At 45.9% G+C, this 25,279-nt stretch overlaps 1 protein-coding gene across 6 annotated transcripts in view; it reads right to left on the minus strand.

Annotated features, from left to right (window-relative positions):
* LOC139758438 (uncharacterized) overlaps positions 1-25,279 on the minus strand; it is a 167,964-nt gene that overhangs the window by 35,223 nt on the left and 107,462 nt on the right. The window contains exons 1-2 of one of the 6 annotated variants that reach the window (XM_071679847.1): positions 24,807-24,892; positions 8,353-8,450 (exon numbers count right to left, since the gene is read on the minus strand). The exons of 1 other annotated variant lie outside the window; for it this stretch is intronic. The gene's annotated coding sequence lies outside the window, so the exon portion shown is untranslated. Of the gene's footprint in view, positions 1-8,352; positions 8,451-10,242; positions 10,728-17,358; positions 17,513-24,806; positions 24,893-25,279 lie in introns of those variants that run through there. 4 more of the 6 variants (XM_071679846.1, XM_071679848.1, XM_071679845.1 and 1 more) reach the window with 4 other exon arrangements.

Below are 25,279 nucleotides of genomic sequence, written 5' to 3' on the forward strand. Positions count from 1 at the left end.
CGCCCGCCAGACCCCAGCCGCCAGGCCAAACTTACACCGTGCCGCTATGCCCCAGAGACCACGCTACCTACTTGCCCCATCGCCCATTATCTCTATTGCCTCAGCAGTCCCTCCAAATCCACCAGCTCCGCTCTCTTCCGCAGCCTCCAATAGCTCAGACAGGTGTCATCAGCCCAGGGAGGAGCCATCGCTCGAGGCAAGAGCCATCGCTCCAGGAAGGAGCAAGCAGCCCAGACAAGAGCCATCAGTCCAGACAGAAGCCATCAGCCCAGGCGGGTGCTCTCGCTTCAGTCAGGTGCCATGAGCACAGACAGGAGCCATTGTCCCAGGCAAGAGCCATCAGTCCAGGCAGGAGCCAATTTTCCAAGCAGGAGCCATCATCCCAGGCAGGAGCCATCCTTCAATGTAGGAGACATTGTTCCAGGAGGGAGCTATTATACCAGGCAGGAGCCATCGTTCCAGGCAGGAGCCATCACTTCAGTCAGTAGACATTGTTCCAGGGAGGAGCTATCAGCCCAAGGGCCACACAATGCCACACTGAGGACATGAAGCAACATATACAGATATAACCTAAAGCGGCACACACACACACACACACACGTACAAAAAAAGGCGGACATACATACAACATCAGGTGAGGACCTGAACCTAGCTAGCACTACACGTGTCCACACGTCCTCTCAGGTAGAGCGAGGCTGTGCTGTCTTGACCCTGGCCAGTAGCCACCCACCCGGGTCAGTTATGCAGGATACTACTTCACATACATTTCCTTATTTTCCGAATGCATTAATGATGTTCTTTCACCAGGGATTCCATTAGGTACTTGTTGTAAGAAGAAAGTATGTTACCCTGGGGGCAAGTCGTTGTTCTACATATGGCCCTTCGAGACTCATCCTAGGAGTCATTAAGTACAGTATTTATCGCTTCATACAATGATGGTGATCTCACTCATAGACAATATTATCATATCCTTCTCGGGACCCAGAAAGTAGTCATATCTCGGGACCCAGAAAGTTGTCGTAGTCTTTCCTTGTACTCATGGCAACATTTCCACAACGGTAATTTTCTCAGGGATTCTTTCTCGTCTATCGCTCCACCAAAGAGTGATTTACCAGTTTAGTTTGCGTACCAAGCCCTCCTCGACTGACCGTGCCAACTCTTAACATTTCTGCTCCTTAAAAATAATGTCTGTGGTTCCCGGCAGTCAAGAACATAGTACAGATTAAGATTAGTTCTCAAGTATTCTTCACTCTGTTTGTCATAACAACTTCGCCTGCCTTAAAAGTTGTTCTTACACAATAATGCTTTTGTTTCGAGCGTAAAATGCTTTTTAATGTAGACTAATTATTATGCCTCCCTCACGCGCAAAATTGTGATCCTTTCTAATATATATATATATACATATATATATATATATATATATATATATATATATATATATATATATATATATATATTCATCATCCATTTAGTTTTGTTTATTATACTTTGTTGCTGTCTCCCGCGTTAGCGAGGTAGCGCAAAGAAACAGACGAAAGAATGGCCCAACCCACCCACGCACACATGTATATACATTAACGCCCACACACGCACATATGCATACCTATGCATTTCAATGTATACATATATATACATACACAGACATATACATATATACACATGTACATATTTATACATGATGCCTTCATCCATTCCGTCGCCACCCCGCCAAACATGAAATGGCACCCCCCTCACCTCGCGCGCGCGCGCGAGATAACGCTAAGAAAAGACAACAAAGGCCACATTCGTTCACACTCACTCTCTAGCTGTCATGTGTAATGCACCGAAAACACAGCTCCATTTCCACATACATGCCCCATAAAACTTCCCAAGAGTGAGCTTGGAAAGGAAACTTGTGTGAGGAAGTACCAGGAGAGATTGAGTGCAGAATGGAAAAAGGTGAAAGCAAATGACGTAAGGGAAGTGAGAGAGGAATGGGATATTTAGGGAAGCAGTGATGGCTTGCGCAAAAGATGCCTCTGGCATGAGAAAGTTGGGAGGTGGGCAAATTAGAAAGGGTAGTGAGCATGGGATGAAGAAGTAAGGTTGTTAGTGAAAGAGGAGAGAGAGGCATTAGGACGATTTTTTGCGAGGAAATAGTGCAAATGACTGGAAGATGTATAAAGAAAGAGGCAGGAGTCAAGAGAAAGGTGCAAGAGGTGAAGAAGAGGGCAAATGAGAGTTAGGGGAGAGAGAATAATCAAATTTCAGGGAGAATAAAAAGATGTTTGGGAAGGAGGTAAATAAAGTGCGTAAGACGAGAGAAGAAATGGGAACATCTGTGAAGGGGGCTATTGGGGGAGGTAATAACAAGTAGTGGTGAAGTGAGAAGGAGGTGGAGTTAGTATTTGGAATGTTTGTTGAATGCGTTTGATGAATGAGTGGCAGATATAGGGCGTTTTGGTCGAAGTGGTGTGCGAAGTGAGAGGGTCAGGGAGAGTGGTTTGGTAAACAGAGAGGTGGTGAAAGCTTTGCGGATGATGAAAGCCGGCAAGGCGGTGGGTTTGGATGGCACTGCATTGGAATTTATTAAAAAAAGGGTGTGACTGCGTTGTTGACTGGTTGGTGAGGATATTCATTGTATGTATGGTTCATGAAGTGCCTGAGGATTGGCGGAATGCATGCATAGTGCCATTGTACAGAGGCAAAGGGGATAAAGGTGAGTGTTCAAATTACAGAGGTATGAGTTTGTTAAGTATTTCTGGGAAATTATATGGGAGGGTATTGACTGAGAGGGTAAAGGAACGTAAAGAGCATCAGATTGGGGAAGAGTAGTGTGGTTTCAGAGGTGGTAGAGGATGTGTGGATCACGTGTTTGCTTTGAAGAATGTATGTGAGAAATACTTAGAAAAACAAATGGATTTGTATGTAGCATATATGGATCTGGAGAAGGCATATAATAGAGTTGATAGAGATGCTCTGTGGAAGGTATTAAGAGTATATGGTGTGGGAGGTAAGTTGCTAGAAGCAGTGAAAAGTTTTTATCGGGGATGTAAGGCATGTGTACGAGTAGGAAGAGAGGAAAGTGATTGGTTCCCAGTGATTGTCGGTTTGCGGCAGGGGTGTGTGATGTTTCTATGGTTGTTTAACTTGTTTATGGATGGGGTTGTCAGGGAGGTGAATGCAAGAATTTTGGAGAGAGGGACAAGTATGCAGTCTGTTGTGGATGAGAGGGCTTGGGAAGTGAGTCAGTTGTTCGCTGATGATACAGCGCTAGTGACTGATTCGCGTGAGAAACTGCAGTTGGTGACTGAGCTTGGTAAATTGTGTGAAAGAAGAAAGCTGAGAGTAAATGTGAATAAGAGCAAGGTTATCAAGTTTAGTAGGATTCAATAAAAAGTTAATTGGGAGGTAAGTTTGAATGGAGAAAAACTGGAGGAAGTGAAGTGTTTTAGATATATGGGAATGGATTTAGCAGCGGATGGAACCATGGAAGCGGAAGTGAGTCACATGGTGGGAGAGGGGGCAAAGGTTCTCGGAGCGTTGAAGAATAAGTGGAAGGCGAGAACGTTATCTTGGAGAGCAAAAATGGGTATGTTTGAAGGAACAGTGGTTCCAACAATGTTATATGGCTGTGAGGCATGTGCTATAAATAGGGTTGTGCGGAGGAGGGTGGATGTGTTGGAAATGAGATGTTTTAGGACAATATGTGGTGTGAGGTGGTTTGATCGAATAAGTAATAATAGGGTAAGAGAGATGTGTGGTAATTAAAAGAGTGTGGTGGAGAGAGCAGAAGAGGGTGTATTGAAATGGTTTGGTGACATGGAGAAGTGGGAGACCAAACTGGAGGTGGAAGGATGGAGTGAAAAAGATTTTCAGCGATCGGGGCCTGAGCATACAGGAGGGTGAAAGGCGTGCAAGGAATAGAGTAAATTGGAACGATGTGGTATACCGGGGTCGACGTGCTGTCAATGGATTGAACCAGGGAATGTGAAGCGTCTGGGGTAAACCATATATATATATATATATATATATATATATACCTTCCACAGAGCATCTCTATCAACTCTATCATATGCCTTCTCCAGATCCATAAATGCTACATACAAATCCATTTGCTTTTCTAAGTATTTCTCACATACATTCTTCAAAGCAAACACCTGATCCACACATCCTCTACCACTTCTGAAACCGCACTGCTCTTCCCCAATCTGATGCTCTGTACATGCCTTCACCCTCTCAATCAATACCCTCCCATATAGTTTACCAGGAATACTCAACAAACTTATACCTCTGTAATTTGAGCACTCACTCTTATCCCCTTTGCCTTTGTACAATGGCACTATGCACGCATTCCGCCAATCCTCAGGCACCTCACCATGAGTCATACATACATTAAATAACCTTACCAACCAATCAACAATACAGTCACCCCCTTTTTTAATAAATTCCACTGCAATACCATCCAAACCTGCTGCCTTGCCGGCTTTCATCTTCCGTAAAGCTTTTACTACCTCTTCTCTGTTTACCAAATCATTTTCCCTAACCCTCTCACTTTGCACACCACCTCGACCAAAACACCCTATATCTGCCACTCTGTCATCAGACACATTCAACAAACCTTCAAAATACTCATTCCATCTCCTTCTCACATCACCACTACTTGTTATCACCTCCCCATTTACGCCCTTCACTGAAGTTCCCATTTGCTCCCTTGTCTTACGCACCCTATTTACCTCCTTCCAGAACATCTTTTTATTCTCCCTAAAATTTACTGATAGTCTCTCACCCCAACTCTCATTTGCCCTTTTTTTCACCTCTGTGGAAGGTATTAAGAATATATGGTGTGGGAGGCAAGTTGTTAGAAGCAGTGAAAAGTTTTTATCGAGGATGTAAGGCATGTGTACGTGTAGGAAGAGAGGAAAGTGATTGGTTCTCAGTGAATGTAGGTTTGCGGCAGGGGTGTGTGATGTCTCCATGGTTGTTTAATTTGTTTATGGATGGGGTTGTTAGGGAGGTAAATGCAAGAGTCCTGGAAAGAGGGGCAAGTATGAAGTCTGTTGGGGATGAGAGAGCTTGGGAAGTGAGTCAGTTGTTGTTCGCTGATGATACAGCGCTGGTGGCTGATTCATGTGAGAAACTGCAGAAGCTGGTGACTGAGTTTGGTAAAGTGTGTGGAAGAAGAAAGTTAAGAGTAAATGTGAATAAGAGCAAGGTTATTAGGTACAGTAGGGTTGAGGGTCAAGTCAATTGGGAGGTGAGTTTGAATGGAGAAAAACTGGAGGAAGTGAAGTGTTTTAGATATCTGGGAGTGGATCTGTCAGCGGATGGAACCATGGAAGCGGAAGTGGATCATAGGGTGGGGGAGGGGGCGAAAATTTTGGGAGCCTTGAAAAATGTGTGGAAGTCGAGAACATTATCTCGGAAAGCAAAAATGGGTATGTTTGAAGGAATAGTGGTTCCAACAATGTTGTATGGTTGCGAGGCGTGGGCTATGGATAGAGTTGTGCGCAGGAGGATGGATGTGCTGGAAATGAGATGTTTGAGGACAATGTGTGGTGTGAGGTGGTTTGATCGAGTAAGTAACGTAAGGGTAAGAGAGATGTGTGGAAATAAAAAGAGCGTGGTTGAGAGAGCAGAAGAGGGTGTTTTTGAAATGGTTTGGGCACATGGAGAGAATGAGTGAGGAAAGATTGACCAAGAGGATATATGTGTCGGAGGTGGAGGGAACGAGGAGAAGAGGGAGACCAAATTGGAGGTGGAAAGATGGAGTGAAAAAGATTTTGTGTGATCGGGGCCTGAACATGCAGGAGGGTGAAAGGAGGGCAAGGAATAGAGTGAATTGGAGCGATGTGGTATACAGGGGTTGACGTGCTGTCAGTGGATTGAATCAAGGCATGTGAAGCGTCTGGGGTAAACCATGGAAAGCTGTGTAGGTATGTATATTTGCGTGTGTGGACGTGTGTATGTACGTGTGTATGGGGGTTGGGCCATTTCTTTCGTCTGTTTCCTCGCGCTACCTCGCAAACGCGGGAGACAGCGACAAAGTATAAAAAAAAAAAAAAAAAAAATATATATATATATATATATATATATATATATATATATATATATATATATATATATATATATAATGCAAATCGAATCCTGCTGTTCGACGCAGAGTGAGTGCGTGCGTTGGGCACAGCCAGCCAGTTCTGTAATGGGACCCACCACGGTGAGAGAGTCTGTGTCGCGTCACGAAAGGAGTCAACGTAACCTGACAGTCGATGGTCAATGTTAAAGGTTCGTGGGAACGTATACTTACTGCTCGAGTTAGGGAGACCGTTTGTGATTCTCTTGCTGAACTGTAACTTGACAGTTACTATCAATCACGTCAGTTAAGCTCAGGGTTGGTATTAAAGTGGAGTGTGACAACTTTGCACTGTTAACATCGATTTCGTTCACAAGAATCATCAGTCTGAAGTGATGAAAAGAAATGTAGCAACCGCTGTGCTGAAACAGTGGAAGCCAAGACATCTGTACTTCAGGAAGAGGTATACAGCAGAAGCCACGACTAGATGGAAGGAGACGATTCATGAGCGGGTTAAACCTGGTTGTACTGCAGACGACTTTCAGCAACCTGATACAGCAGTAGTAACATAGGTCTTGACGATCTAACCCAGCAATAGCAACAGGTAGACGAAGTAAGGCAGTGCCTGGCAGAGGGTTCAGAAAGGCAGTCAGCAGCCTTGGACGAAGTGAAATAACGGATGCAGGAGCAGGCAAGGCAGAAGTACGAGTTACAGTGGCAAGGAGAACGGTTGGATCAGGAGGGGAGGTCAGGGGCTCCACCAGCAGGTGAAATTAGTAGGCAAGAACAGAGTGACTGGACCAGCAAGGCAAGCTGAGACCCGACACGACTTGATGATACACATGGACCAAAATACTAAGTGGCTGGACCGCATGGAAGGTAAGATGCGACAGATTTGGCAACACATCCAGGAAAAGCTGTGGGGCACAGTGAAGTCAGGATAGAAGCGAAGGGATGGGTGGGCTTGGGGGCCAATCCTGTAACCTGAACCCTGAAGAGCTTGTATTTTCAGCAGGAACCAACCACACCTTGAGCGACTGCATGGCAGGCGTATTTGACCAACCTGAGCTGCTGCCAGAGGCGAACACCTGCACACTGGAAAAAAGCGCTCCTAAACTGGCCATGTGTTTGAAAGTAATTAGCACTGAGCTGGGGGAGGGGGGTTGGTTCTGCAACAACACCTCACTAGGAATACAGCAGAGACGTTACAGCATCGCCCACCAGAAGATGGCCTTCCACGCCGAGGGTCTACATGATCTAAAGGACTACATGGTCTACAGGTCTGCAGTCTTATCCCGTGTGATGGGTTCCAGACGTGTGCCAACTACACTAAGTTCAGCTGACTGGACGACTATATGTCGGTTGTGATTTAATACTATTTTTAAATCAGTGTTACATTAGCCAGCTCTCTCTCTCTCTCTCTCTCTGACATACGACTATATATACATATCGCCGAAGGTCACTCCTCACCTGTCTAACATGAGACAGTCCAGGTATGTACATGGTAAAAAAAAAAAAAAAATGGAATGCAGAGACAGTATACGAGACACTGTACCTGATCCTGTTGGAGGCGTGGAAACAAAGTTTACCAAACAGATAAGATGTCACCTGGTGTGTCCAGAGGAGTACATGATAGAAGGGAGGGATGGAAAAGATAAGCAGGAGGAGAGCGAGGTTAGGCTCACCTAATAAGAGGTAACATTAAGTTACAGGAAATATAATACATAATGGGAAGGGTAACTACAGGAAAGAAGTTCATTACAGGGCTGAGCATCTAAAATCCTCCACATAGTTTTAACGATTCAAAATAAAAAAAAAAATACAATTATAATAATACAGGAATAATCAGGTTGGTACAAGACATTGTATAACACACTTCTCATGAACAGCAAATTACTAACGAAGGATTAATCCTACTAGAGCAAAGACTAGGCGATCTAGGATCTGTGGGTGACAGAGTCAATCGTACTGTGGAGTTTGGATACCAGGAACCACAGGGCTTTGTCGTGAGAAGTTCTGAGAAACTTTCAGTGAAGGAGCAGGAGTATGGATACATCTACTAGAGCCTTAAATAATGAGGGGAGGTAAACAGAGAAGGAGGGAGAAATCCTTCGGTAAAAGAGGTTAAAAAGCAAATGAGGGTCGAGGTGTGCTGTGACGAGGTAATACGCTGTCCTCCAGTCGACCATCATTTGTAAAGTGTAAAAATGATTATAACAGAACGGTGATGTGATGGAGACGGACGGAATGATGGATAGACAAGGACAAAGCTGGGATAGAAATGAGGTGAGGCAGCTTACTGGTGCTGAAGAGGAGGAGAAGAGGTTGTGGAGGCGGCTGGCGGCCCGAGGTGATGTGGTCTTCACCTGCCTCACGACCTTCCCATTAACCTGACATCCTGTGGAAGAGACAACAAGGACATGCATTAAACTGACATCCTGTGGAAGAGACAACAAGGACAACCATTAACCTGACACCCTGTGGAAGAGACAACAAGGACATCCATTAACCTGACACCCTGTGGAAGAGACAACAAGGACATCCATTAACCTGACATCCTGTGGAAGAGACAAAAAGGACATCCATTAACCTGACACCCTGTGGAAGAGACAACAAGGACATCCATTAACCTGATACCCTGTGGAAGAGACAACAAGGACATCCAATAACCTGACACCCTGTGGAAGAGACAAAAAGGACATCCATTAACCTGACACAACCACACGAGGATGGACAACCATCCTGCTGCACACCACCACACTAGGATGGACAACCATCCTGCTGCACACCACCACACTAGGATGGACAATCATCCTGCTGTACACCACCACACTAGGATGGACAACCATCCTGCTGTACACCACCACACTAGGATGGACAACCATCCTGCTGTACACCACCACACTAGGATGGACAACCATCCTGCTGTACACCACCACACTAGGATGGACAACCATCCTGCTGTACACCACCACACTAGGATGGACAACCATCCTGCTGTACACCAACACACTAGGGATGGACAACCATCCTGCTGTACATCACCACACTAGGATGGACAACCATCCTGCTGTACACCACCACACTAGGATGGACAACCATCCTGCTGTACACCACCACACTAGGATGGACAACCATCCTGCTGTACACCACCACACTAGGATGGACAACCATCCTGCTGTACACCAACACACTAGGGATGGACAACCATCCTGCTGTACACCACCACACTAGGATGGACAACCATCCTGCTGTACACCACCACACTAGGGATGGACAACCATCCTGCTGTACACCACCACACTAGGATGGACAACCATCCTGCTGTACACCACCACACTAGGATGGACAACCATCCTGCTGTACACCACCACACTAGGATGGACAACCATCCTGCTGTACACCACCACACTAGGATGGACAACAATCTTGCTGTACACCACCACACTAGGGATGGACAACCATCCTGCTGTACACCACCACACTAGGATGGACAACCATCCTGCTGTACACCACCACACTAGGATGGACAACCATCCTGCTGTACACCAACACACTAGGGATGGACAACCATCCTGCTGTACACCACCACACTAGGGATGGACAACCATCCTGCTGCACACCACCACACTAGGGATGGACAACCATCCTGCTGTACACCAACACACTAGGGATGGACAACCATCCTGCTGTACACCACCACACTAGGATGGACAACCATCCTGCTGTACACCACCACACTAGGATGGACAACAATCTTGCTGTACACCACCACACTAGGGATGGACAACCATCCTGCTGTACACCACCACACTAGGATGGACAACAATCTTGCTGTACACCAACACACTAGGGATGGACAACCATCCTGCTGTACACCACCACACTAGGATGGACAACCATCCTGCTGTACACCACCACACTAGGGATGGACAACCATCCTGCTGTACACCACCACACTAGGGATGGACAACCATCCTGCTGTACACCACCACACTAGGATGGACAACCATCCTGCTGCACACCACCACACTAGGATGGACAACCATCCTGCTGTACACCAACACACTAGGGATGGACAGCCATCCTGCTGTACACCACCACACTAGGATGGACAACCATCCTGCTGTACACACATAATAACTTGACGTCTTCAGATGGAAGTGTGGTTGTTTATCTCGTTAGATTACCTGTAGGATGGAGGACGGCTTATGTGAGATGGGAGGTTGTAGGTCAGACCGGGTCTGGCGGAAGCTGGAGGACGAGGAGCAGGAGGAGGTCAACGTGTTTTGTGATGCTGCTCAGGGATCTCATGCACCACCACACTCGGTAAGGTGGCATAACCTAGTGTTAGGATCACAGGCAACACAGGGACTTCAGGCTCACAAATCTGGTAGATGCCGGGGGTGATAGATAGATAGTTCCCGCCGTTATTATGAAAAAAAAGCAGTTTTCACATGTGGTCAGAGAAAGTGTTACTTCCACCACGGGCAGAGGAGGCGGCAGCCAGCTCCGCTCCCCCGCGCCATCGCTGCCAAGCACAGCTCAGTCCACACACCACCGGGAGCCCACGGACGCTGCTGGACACTCGCTACATCAGCGACCGACACGGTGAAAGTGAAGGCAGGAGGAGCCGAGCCTGGGTGGCGCGTCAGTGGCCGGGGACGAACACTTCCACAATGGAAGACACAAAAGCCACACCCCTGCAGGCTAGTGAAAGACACAGGACATGCCAGCTGTACGAGGACCTGCCTCTGGGGGGGGGGGTTGGAGGGAGGGCTGCAGGCCCTAGGGTGGTAGGGGGGTCGGGAGGGAAGGCTGCAGTCTCTGGGGTGGGGATGGGGGGAGTGTCTGCGGCAAGCGTCCGGCCACAAGGTCTTCGTTATGGCGAAAGCAAGGCAACGACCCTGGCTGTTGCTACTAGCAACAGTTGCTTGGCGACTCACGCCCAACACTCCAGAGATATCAACCGGCAGCTGACGCTGTGGTACACAGGGACACCAGCTATACTGTGTGTGTGTGTGTGTGTGTGTGTGTGCAGGAGAAAATAATACAGACAAAAAGTGTTACCATAACCAAGCATCACCACCGCCCGTCATGGCATGCCGTGCTTGCATTATTGATCGCCTCAACCTGGCAATACACCCAAGTCCTCTCGTCGTCGCCCCTCGAGCTGTGCACACTCAGCGCCGCCCCGGAGCACCGGGGTAGATGAGTCAGCCGGTTTCCCCTCTACCCCTACATCGCCTTCGTCACTCACGTCTCTCCTCCGCAACACTTCAGGGATCCCTGCAACACTCACGTCTCTCCTCCGCAACACTCCAGGGATCCCTGCAACACTCACGTCTCTCCACCGCAACACTCCAGGTATCCCTGCAACACTCACGTCTCTCTTCCACAACACTCCAGGGATCTCTGCAACACATGAGCTTCCAGTACCCACCGCAACACTCCAGGTTTCCCTGCAACACTCACGTCCGTCCTCCGCAACACTTCAGGGATCCCTGCAACACTAATGACCCTCAGGTACCCGCCGCAACACTCCAGGGATCCCTGCAACACTCATGACCCTCAGGTACCCGCCGCAACACTCCAAGGATCCCTGCAACATTCACGTCCATTTCCCTGAAGTCCCCATTGATGAAAGCATCACGTATCTAAGGAGGAAATTGCCTGATCTCAACCTTGCCTTGCCCCTGCCCATTAAAACTTTCATTAACTTCGTAGAACTGTGCGTTTCCAATAATGTTTTCCAAGATGATGAAGGTAATCTCTATAGACAGAAATCTGGTCCTGCCATGGGAAATCCACTTAAGTCTTATTCTCAGTAATCATCAATGGAATATTCTGAGAATATTCTAACTTCAATCAAAAAATCATCCGGAAGTCTGGCTTAGACAGTTGATGATGTGTATTGCCTTTGCACATTTTCCCAAGATTGTGATGTCTTCTTTAATGAATTAAATAACATCCATTCAAGATGGAATGGGAAAAAGAAGGCAAACGACTCTTTCTTGATGTGTTGATAACCAAAGAATCTCATCATATGTACTTTAAGATGTATAGAAAGCCTATCAACTTTGAGAGCTATATTCATTATTTTTCAAAACACGATCCTTCTACAAAAATGTCAGTAGTTCTATGTTTTTAAGAGCACTACGGATATGTGATCCCATAGGCCTGGTGGGCGAATGTAGTCAGTCACATACCAAAGTATCTTTAGACATTTATTTTATACCAAATGCTTTGTGACCAAAGCTTACTGGAAAGCTAGGAAGATATTTTATGCTTTTTGTAACAAAAATGTGACAAAGTGAGGTTAGGTCTAAATGTTAGTGTTGCCCTATTCTCCCAACTTGGCTAATCTAAGACATGTTACTAAAAAACAGCGCTTGTAATGTCGCCTTCCGGTACAATAACACTATCAGTGAGACCTTACTATAAAGTAGGCCACATCATTTAACAATTGTGAATGTTTATGTCGTCAAATGTAAGGCATGTAAAGATATATACAATGGCCAAACCTGGAAAAGAGTAACGGAGAGATGTTACTGGCACCGTCATGCAGTACGCAGGGATGACCACAAAAATGCGATCGCTAAACACTGTCATATTAGCGCCTGTACACCTTAAAATCAAGGTATTCTACACCCCTCTGCTGCTGATTATGCTGCCCGCAACGTCATTGAATCTGTCTTAATTGCTAATACTAAGAATAATTTGTCCTCAGGAAATCCCAAAGCCCAATCTATCATCAACCAAATCATTATGAGAAAACTTACAAAAAAACGAAAAATATAAGAAAAGTGGTCCCTGACACATCCAGCTACCCAGGTCAACAACCCTTGCCACTTAACTCAATTTAACCACTCCCTTTTACAGTTACTGTCGGTCAGGTCAGTGTGTTGTCTAGTTTGGTAGACGCCGGACGCTACTTCTGTTGTGATGTTGAGATTGAAATAACTGTATTAAGTAATGGCACCTGATGAGGTAGACTGTCTCCACGAAAAATGTCGTGCAACATGTATAGAAAAATTACATGTTAAATGAAATGATCGGCACTACAGAAGTGCAATTTCAACTTATATATATATATATATATATATATATATATATATATATATATATATATATATATATATATATATATATTCTTTTCTTTTTCTTTTATACTATTCGCCATTTCCCGCATTAGCGAGGTAGCGTCAAGAACAGAGGACTGGGCCTTTGAGAGAATATCCTCACGTGGCCCCTTCTCTGTTCCTTCTTTTGGAAAATTAAAAAAAAAATGAGAGGGGAGGATTTCCAGCCCCCCGCTCCCTTCCCTTTTAGTCGCCTTCTACGACACGCAAGGAATACGTGGGAAGTATTCTTTCTCCCCTATATATATATATATATATATATATATATATATATATATATATATATATATATATATATGTATATATATATAATCGTTGTTTCCAGAGAGAGAGAGAGAGAGAGAGAGAGAGAGAGAGAGAATAAAACATATACATCGATAGAAATATATAGATAAAGATGACAAAAACACAAACATATGTCAACACCCGAATTTCAATATTCATTAGTATAAAGTTTTGACAGTCGTGGTAAAAAAGAGAGAAAAAAAAAGAAAAGGCACATTACAGTATGAACTCGGTTGAGCAGCTTAAGGTGACCGAGGGAAAGACTTAGTGCAACAATCTCTGGTGACCTGAAGCCTAGCCAACAGGCACACAAACAATATAAATTATAAACAAATTTCTATGAATTATAAGCTAGACTTTCGACTCTATATGACTTGGGAAATTATGAATCTAAAATTTCACAGGTCACCGATGCGTGCCATCAGGAATACTAGGTTAAATTATGGTCACCATCTTGATAATGGAGACGACACAATGCAGACCATAGCTACCAAGATATTCTCCTACTGACCCACAAATCCCGTGAGAGCCGAAAAAAAGACAAATCTATCTAGCTTAGAAAAGGTTAAGAGGTCATCTAATACAGGGATCCTACATCATTAATGGCTTCTACAATTTCGATCAAAAAGGCTACTTAAGGACACCTTTGTCTGACTTCACTTGTAGTGATGGTCACAAACTCGTGGGTCAACGTTATTTCTCGAATGAGGCGAAGTTTTTTTTTTCTCAATAGAATTAACATAACATTTTATAAGTAAAGCAGCACCAGAGATAAGTGTAACAGCACATGATCAATAATTCGCTGCAAAGCCACGACTGACATTACTAGCGTCCTCTTGTGTACTACATGAAGATTTACGGTTTTTTTCTGTTTTTCTACTGTCGCCACAATATTCCACGAGTTACAGTCATCCTTCACTGACACTAACACCCTCGTTATGACCAAAAGGTGTGTTGCTAATGGGAATCCTTTCTATTCCCCTGTAATAAAACGAACTTTGGGATCACAACCATAAAGTAAACCTTGGGATCACAAACATAAAGTAAACCTTGGGATCACATCCATAAAGTAAACCTTGGGATCACAAACATAAAGTAAACCTTGGGATCACAACCATAAAGTAAACCTTGGGATCACAACCATAAAGTAAACCTTGGGATCACAACCATAAAGTAAACCTTGGGATCACAACCATAAAGTAAACCTTGGGATCACAACCATAAAGTAAACCTTAGGATCACAACCATAAAGTAAACCCAGGGATCACAACCATAATCTGATACAAAGTCGTGTTGAAAGGAATGTCATGAAATACTTTAGTTATAACTGTTGTGTTACCTGAAACATGACAACTGCTGAAGCTGTAACATTGGTTTGCTTGGAGACGATGTCTTCTGATGAGATAAATGTGCTGTTAGCTTGAAGACAATGACTAATAAAGCTATAACTGATTAGCTTAAACATGGTATAACCTTACAAAAGCCTGAGAACCTTACAACAGGTATGAACACCTTGCATATGAAACATCCTCGTAAACAAACTCCGTCCTAAAGAACAGGAAAACAATAATTTCACACACATCAGGAGGCGAGGTTACCCCGTACGGCTACAAATACAGTATATTCCCCTCCTTTTCATGAGTGGGCCAACACTCATCCTCCTCCTCGCTGCACATCTGCAGAGATGAGAACATGGCTTTTCAGGAGATATTGGAAAAATAAGTCGGTAATGATCGGAGCAGAACAGCAGCAATCTGTATAATAACATGAGAAACTATGACAAGAAGCACTGCATGCGTGACGAAATTATAGTCGATTAAATTATTGTCATGTGATGTTTGAGTCCGTCACACAGGGAACTGAGGAGAGACTGGATCATCTCCCGTGTTGAACACCTCCCTCCCCTGGCCAGTGGTCAAAGTTACCCTCACCCTACATGAATCTAGGAAACTCATGATACACTCATAAGCCTTGATCCTTCCTCAACTTTCATGAGCCCTCGCCTCATGCAGCCACATCTGTGTACACGGATCATGAGCCCTCGCCTCATATGGCCACATGCGTACACAGATCATCAGCCCTTGCCTCATATGGCCACATGCGTACACAGATCATCAGCCCTTGCCTCATATGGCCACATGCGGACACAGATCATGAGCCCTCGCCTCATATGGTCACATGTGTACACAGATCATGAGCCCTCGCCTCATATGGCCACACGTGTACACAGATCATGAGCCCTCGCCTCATATGGTCACATGTGTACACAGATCCTGTGCAAAGTCATGATCCAAAAGGTAATTAGAGGAACGATGATACCATGTAAGGAGAAATGTGAATACAATACTTATACACAGGAGTTGTGACGGAGAGATTCCTCTGACGCTACAAACCAAAGTATCTCACTAACACTGGGGCTGGCTAACCACAGGAGTAATTGCTCCAGAACGACCGATTGGCTTCCTTGGCGGCTAAGCCAAGCGGGTGTGCATGTCCTCCAAGGCTCGACTCACATGTCTTTGTGATTTTCATGCACGTGAAACATGCTGGCCGTACAGTGTGTTGCTGTGTGTGTGAAGGCCTCTGACATGTACATATAACAAGTTGGATCATCTGAAGATTCACACCCCAACATTTTTCTCGGCTAGGTTGTTACGTTAGGTTAGGTTAGCTTATATCATGATACAAAACCTAATTCACTTTAATCTAACTTAACCTAACCTAATCGTAACTTAAGTTATCCCGGCTTAGCAAAACATTGGGGGAAAGGGAAATCTTCAGCTGATTCACGTAAGAGATGGTAATGTCAGGCAGGCATGAGAGAAAAACCCCTGAAATGTGTCAAAAGTTATCTGTATGGAAGAGAACAGATGACGCGTTCCTGGAGCAGCGTCTAATGTTGAAGGATTGCTAGTGGAGTCGTGTACAAGTTAAGTGTCTGGTCCACTGACATTCACTGCCTGCCCAGACAACCCAAACCTTACTTCAACATATCTACTCAGGCAACAAACTTGAGTTGACCGAGAGGAAAAGTGACAAAAAAAAAAGCAGGAACTATCAAACAAAAGAAATTTGAATCCAAAAAACTGAGATCAACATAAATTCTACTGTGAACTACGTTATCGAGAAAATATAATACAACCTCGTAACTAACCATCATACCTATTACAAAAAAGTGAAAAGTGTTTTTCTAGAAAAACAAAATATTCATTGGCAAATATAAACATAGTATTAAGAAAATAGAATGTTTAAGCAGATTCTTTATACTGACCAGTTATGAAACATTAAGACAAGTGACTAAACCTGTAAAGGCAGAGACAGTCATAATTTCATGAGGCTCAGAGCAGTGTACGAGAGACAGTATACAGACATGATGTATAGAAAGGTCACAGAGACCCTAGATCTACCTTATCAAAGTTGTAATAGCGGCAGAAACGAGAAACAGGCGTCAGAATGGGAGACGCAGAAAAGTAAACATAGACATGTATAGTTTACACGTAATTAAGCAGACGCAAATGTCACTCGTGGCCTCGAAGCAAACTATTCGTCGTCAGTTGGTTATCCTGTCCACCAGGGAATTCCAGTTTCTTTAACTGGTCAACCGAATTATGTTTACATTTCTGCTGAAGAAAAATCACTGCCTCATTCCAAGTCAAACGTTTACCCAAAAGTCTGTATCCAGTACTTTAGCAGGTGGGATCACAGTGAGGTGAGAACGAGGTGAGAACAAGAAGTGTACAACTAGATATTCTGAGAAATAGAAAACGGGTTGCAGGATATTGGAATTATGGAAGTGAGTGCCATGGTTTAGCTTCACAGTAACTAGCAAAATCAAAAAGTGTGAAAGAAGTAGTAAATTACTCATGTATTCGCACTCACTCTTACGTCCGCTTTCATATCTTCGTGCGTGCAGTGCGCTTGACAGTTATTTGGTTTGTACACTAACATGAACCACTGGGAGATGCGGTTGTGCCGTGAGCTGGGTGGCGGGCCCGCCGGGTTCCGTGGCTGGGTGGGTGGGTGGCAATAAACTGGGGTAAGGCTGGGTCCGCCGCCGGGGGGTGGCGCGGCACGTGGCTCAGCCACACAGATGCCAACAACACATTACCACAATGTTTTCAGAGTTCCCTTGTAAACAAACGACCATGTTTATATTTCCAGATTCCAGCTTTACTTGCGAACGCACAAGTCATGTGTGGGACTAATGTAAACGTCACCAGGTGAATATCAGACGTGACATTTTAACTCATACAAGTGAACGATATGGCAAGGCCATCCGTACACCGACCGACTCCACGCACAGCCACACTGACCTTCATATCCTGTGTTTAAAGGGGATGATTGAACGCATTCATACACCTTCCTTGTACACACGAGGCAAATCGTATATTCAGGGAGTTTCTTACTGTAAAAAGGGAGTCTAACTGTTATTTACAGTTAAGGAGACATATACTGCGCCTGGGACGATGTATCTAGACGGCTTTAACCGTCCGAAAACATGGCCTCATGCAACCGAGTCGGTCGGTCGGTCGGGCGGGCGGGCGGGAGATGCATAGCGCACTGGGTTGGATGATATGGCTGCGTCCTTTACCTTCACCCCCTCCTCCTCCACCATCGGGCTATAGGGTACCGCTTTAGTTCCATGGCATGGCAGGTACTCCACCCTTACAGTAGGAGGTAACGGGAGCCTGCAAGCTACTATGGACTGGGGTAAACAGCCGCGAGGGCCACCACAGGCGAAGGACTTAGTACCGTTCTATAAACGAGCCGGTTATCAGTATCTCTACGATAAGAGATGCCATGGGAGGACTCCGCCATATATGGTGGTTTCCTCACACTGTTGCCACGTTTAACCTTCGGTTAAAATTAGGTATGAGCGGCCTGATGAATCCATCCGCTCCCTTCACCAGCCCTTACCACTGACGCCAGTAAACGCACTAACTCCTCCACCAGATACAGATCTGCCACTATTTCTACTGTATCCCAGCAACACGACAAGAACATTAATTCCTATATCATAATCTACAAACTCCCTTCTCATGTCCATTAGGAGTCCTCTCTAGACCATATTCAACTACTTCCTGGCCACGTCTTCACCCGCCTGGCTTGATACGTGCTTACTCCTGTAACCCTTGACCCTACCACGCCCCTCCTACCATACCCCATGACTCAGGTACCTACCTTACCATACCTCCTCGATCGTTCCCCACGACTTCCGTAACTTATCGTACCTCCGCAACCTGTACCCATGATTCCTCTCACCCTACCACACCTCTCCTAGCCGTACATGACTCCCCTGCCGTACCACACCTCTCCTAGCCGTACATGACTCCCCTGCCGTACCACACCTCTCCTAGCCGTACATGACTCCCCTGCCGTACCACACCTCTCCTGGCCGTACATGACTCCCCTGCCGTACCACACCTCTCCTAGCCGTACATGACCCCCCTGCCGTACCACACCTCTCCTGGCCGTACATGACTCTCCTGCCGTACCACACCTCTCCTGGCCGTACATGACTCCCCTGCCGTACCACACCTCTCCTAGCCGTACATGACCCCCCTGCCGTACCACACCTCTCCTGGCCGTACATGACTCCCCTGCCGTACCACACCTCTCCTAGCCGTACATGACTCTCCTGCCGTACCACACCTCTCCTGGCCGTACATGACTCCCCTGCCGTACCACACCTCTCCTAGCCGTACATGACTCCCCTGCCGTACCACACCTCTCCTGGCCGTACATGACTCCCCTGCCGTACCACACCTCTCCTGGCCGTACACGACTCCCCTGCCGTACCACACCTCTCCTGGCCGTACATGATCCCCTGCCGTACCACACCTCTCCTGGCCGTACATGACTCCCCTGCCGTACCAGACCTCTCCTGGCCGTACATGACTCCCCTGCCGTACCACACCTCTCCTGGCCGTACATGACTCCCCTGCCGTACCACACCTCTTCTGGCCGTACATGACTCCCCTGCCGTACCACACCTCTCCTGGCCGTACATGACTCCCCTACCGTACCACACCTCTCCTGGCCGTACATGACTCCCCTGCCGTACCACACCTCTCCTGGCCGTACATGACTCCCCTGCCGTACCACACCTCTCCTGGCCGTACATGACTCCCCTGCCGTACCACACCTCTCCTGGCCGTACATGACTCCCCTGCCGTACCACACCTCTCCTGGCCGTACATGACTCCCCTGCCGTACCACACCTCTCCTGGCCGTACACGACTCCCCTGCCGTACCACACCTCTCCTGGCCGTACATGACTGCCGTACCGTATCTTCGCTAGCCGTCTTCCCGAACACTAATATGCATGCAGCGTAGCAGACTGGCTTTCTCAGAGGAAGGAGAGAGAGGTATTATATGGTGAAGCATCTGACTAGCTTTCTCAGTGGAAGGAGAGAGAGGTATTATATGGTGAAGCATCTGACTGGCTTCACGTGTGTAGTGGTGTTCCAAAAGACTCAGTCTCGAGAGCCAGACTTTTCATCACCTACATAAATGCCCTGGAGACAGGAGGGCTCGCCAGTACAATCTGGGAAACACAACCAACTCACTGAGTCAGAGGAAGACTGCCTGAAGACTGAGAGGGATCTAGATATACTGGTAGAGTCGTAGACAGAGAAATGACAAATGGATCTCAATATAAGCAAATGCACAGTTATGCACTTTGGTGCTAAAACATGAGTACATAACGCTTGGTAAACCTCTACGAGAAGTTGAAGATGATGACTGAGTGATAATCAGTAATGACCTTAAATATGGCAAACAATTTCTACCTTCATATAGTAAAGCCAAGTAGGTTTCATAGCGAGAAATGTAAACAACAAAGGATAAGATACTCGCCCTTTACAATGCATTGGTTAGACCTCATTTAGATTGTTGTTCAGTTCTGGTCACCAAACCTGGTCAATGGTGAAGAGCAACTTGACCAAAGTGAAAAAAGGAGCAACTAAACTAAACACTTCACTCAGACATGAGTCTTACACGGTAAACAAAACATCTAAAACAATCACAAACTTCAGGTGACCAAATGTATCGTACAACAACTGCTTCACCTTCGACGGAGCTTGAGCGATTATAAATAACAGGATGAAGGTAGGGAAGATGTAACAGTAAAGTGGGTAGAAGTTCCTTCACATGTTGAGCAGTCCGAGTGCTAGAACAAACTCCCTCCCAGTGTGGTGTATGACTAAATTACCCTCAAATCAAAAGGCCACACAAATATTTTACTGCGATTTGTTATCAATAAACTATCCAGGTCACCACTATTCATGTCTGTTTTTCTTGAGTACACTTGAGCACATGTCATTACTCTGGTATGTACCTTTTCTATTCCATACTTTCCTATGATATTTTCATGGCAGTATTTTCTCCCTAGACAGAATACTGCTTTTCTCTCATCTTTTTCCTGCCGGCAGTTGAGCCGGAAGGACAGGTGGGTGAGTAGTTAGCTTCTGCTTAGCTATCCTCTTTCTGTCACTATATTCTGGGGTCACTAGAGCAAATAATATCGTTAACAACTATCATCATCATCAGGTCTCGTGTTATCTATCCTTCCCATGACACAGCACAGCGGAAGCTGCAGCTGGGTGAAGCCTAGGATCGGCTATGACGAACATTCTCTCTCTCTCTGCCCTCAACACTTGATGTTCCCAGACACTTGTCTCGTACAGTCGAACTCGTGTGTTTGTGTGTAGCCCTCACCATGAGTCAGATGTCTAGCAAGCTCATACAACAAGACTGGAAATCCATAACCTACAGCCAGGTGACATGCTGGCTGCTCTGCTTGTTCCTGCTAACGTACTCTCCTCCAGGAACAGTGCCGACTTACACAGTGACTCCGACCCATTTTCTGGCTCCTATGAACGACCCGTGAGCGAGAAAGGTGGGCTGCTGGAGGGCGCCCTCTTCCTTATCTTAACGTCTGTAACAGAAAACTTATGGAAACCATCACACGAGATACAACTGCAAACCATTCATAGTAATATGACCAATATCAGGGGTTGGGAGTAGTATGACCAATATTAGGGTTTGGGAGTAGTATGATCAATATCAGGGGTTGGGAGTAGTATGACCAATATCATGGGTTGGGAGTAGTATGACCAATATCAGGGTTTGGGAGTAGTATGATCAATATCAGGGGTTGGGAGTAGTATGACCAATATCAGGGGTTGGGAGTAATATGACCAATATCAGGGGTTGGGAGTAGTATGACCAATATCAGGGGTTGGGAGTAGTATGACCAATATCAGGGGTTACGAGCTGTAGTTTTGGTGCATTACACATGACAGCTAGAGACTGAGTGTGAACGAATGTGGCCTTTGTTGTCTTTTCCTAACGCTACCTCCTGCACATGCGGGGGAGGGGGTTGTTATTTCATGTGTGGCGGGGTGGCGATGGAAATGAATAAAGGCAGACTATGAATTATGTACATGTGTATATATGTATATGTCTGTGTGTGTATATATATGTATACGTTGAGATGTATAGGTATATATATTTGCGTGTGTGGACGTGTATGTATATACATGTGTATGTGGGTGGGTTGGGCCATTCTTTCGTCTGTTTCCTTGCGTTACCTCGCTAACGCGGGAGACAGCGATAAAGTAATATATATATATATATATATATATATATATATATATATATATATATATATATATATATATATATATATATATATCCAGGCCCCACAGACCTTTCCATGGTTTACCCCAGACCTTCACATGCCCTGGTTCAATCCATTGATGGGACGTTGACCCCGGTATACCACATCGTTCCAATTCACTTTATTCCGTGCACGACTTTTACCTTCCTGCATGTTCAGGCCACGATCACTCAAAATCTGTTTCACTCCATCCTTCCACCTCCAATTCCCCTGTTAACTTCCACGTAAGCTTACTTCAGCACTAGCATGTATTTTTCTTTCATTTCTTATCTCCCGTCGGCTGTTGTTATTAGATAGAGTGTTAGTGAGCCTTCCACCATATTAATCTTTAGCTCAGCGATCTTACCTTAGTATATATACATATTTGCATATAACCTGGTCCTCTGGTATTCGTATCTCTTGTATACTCTTATGTATGATCAACACCATCATCGCTATTACTTCAACTACTACCACTGCTATTACTGCCACAACAACAACAACAACAACAACTAATACTACTATTACTACAACCATAAACACTTCCATCAACAATATCACTACCACCAAAACTACCAACACCAGTGCTACTACTACTACCACTTTCATTACTTCCACCACTACTGCTACTACTACTACTACAGGCTCTACTACCAGCACGATCTCCACCCCTACCATCACTACCATCCCTACCACCACTACCACCATTACCATCTCTACCCTCCCTACCACCACTACCACCACTACCATCCCTACCACCACTACCAACATTACCATCACTACCCTCCCTACAACCACTACCATCACTACCACCACTATCATCACTACCACCACTACCATCACTACCACCACAACCATCACTACCACCACAACCATCACTACCACCACTACCATCACTAACACCACGACTATCACTACCACCACTACCATCCCTACCACCACGACCATTACTACCACCACTACCATTACTACCACCACTACCATCACTACCACCACTACCATCCCTACCACCACTACCAAACCTACCACCACTACCATCACTACCACCACAACCATCCCTACCATCACTACCACTATTAAAAGCACTGAACTTCTGGCCTACAATTTCCAACCATCGCTATTCTAAACTCGACCCATCTCGCTTCTCTTCCCCAGTCTGACAATTCCATCTCTCAAGCCCCTGCCATCTCTCTCGACGTGTCAGGAGAGACTTGTGATAATTTGTTCCCGTCTCCTGCAGCCAGTTATTCTGTCATCAAAGCTGAGGCAGCCCCAGGATGGTGGTGCAGCCCCAAGTATGGTCCCCCCTCAACACCTTGCCTGCTGCTCTCCTCACTGTGTGAACTCGTTTGAACAGCACTCACCACCCACATGGTCTCTAAACACTCCTCCCCACCACCCACCCACACGCTCTCCAGACACTGCTTGCTACCCACCACCCACCCACACGCTCCCCACCACCCACCCACGCGCTCCCAAGACACTCCTACCCACCACCCACCCACGCACTCCCCAGACACTGCTACCTAACCACCACCCACCAACACGCTCCCCAGACACTGCTACCCACCACCCACAACGTACGTGCACAATGGTCCACAACGTACGTGCACAATGGTCCACAACGCACGTACACAAGGTTCACAACGTACGTACACACTGGTCCACAACGTACGTACACAAGGTCCACAACCCATCCCGCCGTAAATAATATCACTTTGCAGGTGACCGGTCACTACACGATGTAGCCAGTGTGATAGAGGACGTGTGATGCCCCTGACATTAACACTCTTCTTATGCCATGCAGTCCACAACGACAAGTCATGATGATGCCATGCAGTCCACAACGACAAGTCATGATGATGCCATGCAGTCCACAACGACAAGTCATGATGATGCCATGCAGTCCATAACGACAAGTCATGATGATGCCATGCAGTCCACAACGACAAGTCATGATGATGCCATGCAGTCCACAACGACAAGTCATGATGATGCCATGCAGTCCATAACGACACGTCATGATGCCATGCAGTCCACAACGACAAGTCATGATGATGCCATGCAGTCCATAACGACAAGTCATGATGATGCCATGCAGTCCATAACGACACGTCATGATGCCATGCAGTCCACAACGACAAGTCATGATGATGCCATGCAGTCCACAACGACAAGTCATGATGATGCCATGCAGTCCATAACGACAAGTCATGATGATGCCATGCAGTCCATAACGACACGTCATGATGATGCCATGCAGTCCACAACGACAAGTCATGATGATGCCATGCAGTCCACAACGACAAGTCATGATGATGCCATGCAGTCCATAACGACAAGTCATGATGATGCCATGCAGTCCATAACGACACGTCATGATGCCATGCAGTCCACAACGACAAGTCATGATGATGCCATGCAGTCCACAACGACAAGTCATGATGATGCCATGCAGTCCACAACGACAAGTCATGATGATGCCATGCAGTCCACAACGACAAGTCATAATGCCATGCAGTCCACAACGACAAGTCATGATGAGTTCGGAGCAGCTAATAGACAGATATCGCCAGACCACCGGTCGATTTAGGCATAATACGAATACCAGATTCAGCACTTCCTTAGGGTCGGCAATGGGAAGGCTTGCAGTACGTCTACTCACCGATCGATCAGTTAACCTGTACTTTCAGGTGGAAGTTAAGGTCATAAAGTTGTGGCAGCAGCATATACACACGTAGACCAGCACGTCTGCAGAAGGACGAGAGAACGAATGAGGCGGGCAGGTTCCTCGTGAGTCAACTCGTGCGTTTACGTCATAAATCGAGGCCCGTGTGTGGCACAGACCACGCCTCCTTTATGGGGTCTTCGCGTGATAATTGACACTCACTTCTAGGAATATTCTACACAAAAGTGCAGCCACCTGTGCCGGGAATACACTGTATTACACTCAATTAGAGTCATACATGAAAATCTCGTCAATAACATTGTGGATGGGGAAAACTTTATTGAAAATTATTAAAAATATACAACATCTGAGTCAGCTTTGGATGGGGAAAACTATTGAAAATATACAACATCTGAATCAGCGTTCAGACTTGCTTTTAAATTTGGTCAACACAACAGTCGTGAGGATAA

This window comes from Panulirus ornatus, chromosome 30 (assembly GCF_036320965.1).
Source record: "Panulirus ornatus isolate Po-2019 chromosome 30, ASM3632096v1, whole genome shotgun sequence".
Taxonomy (NCBI): domain Eukaryota; kingdom Metazoa; phylum Arthropoda; class Malacostraca; order Decapoda; family Palinuridae; genus Panulirus; species Panulirus ornatus.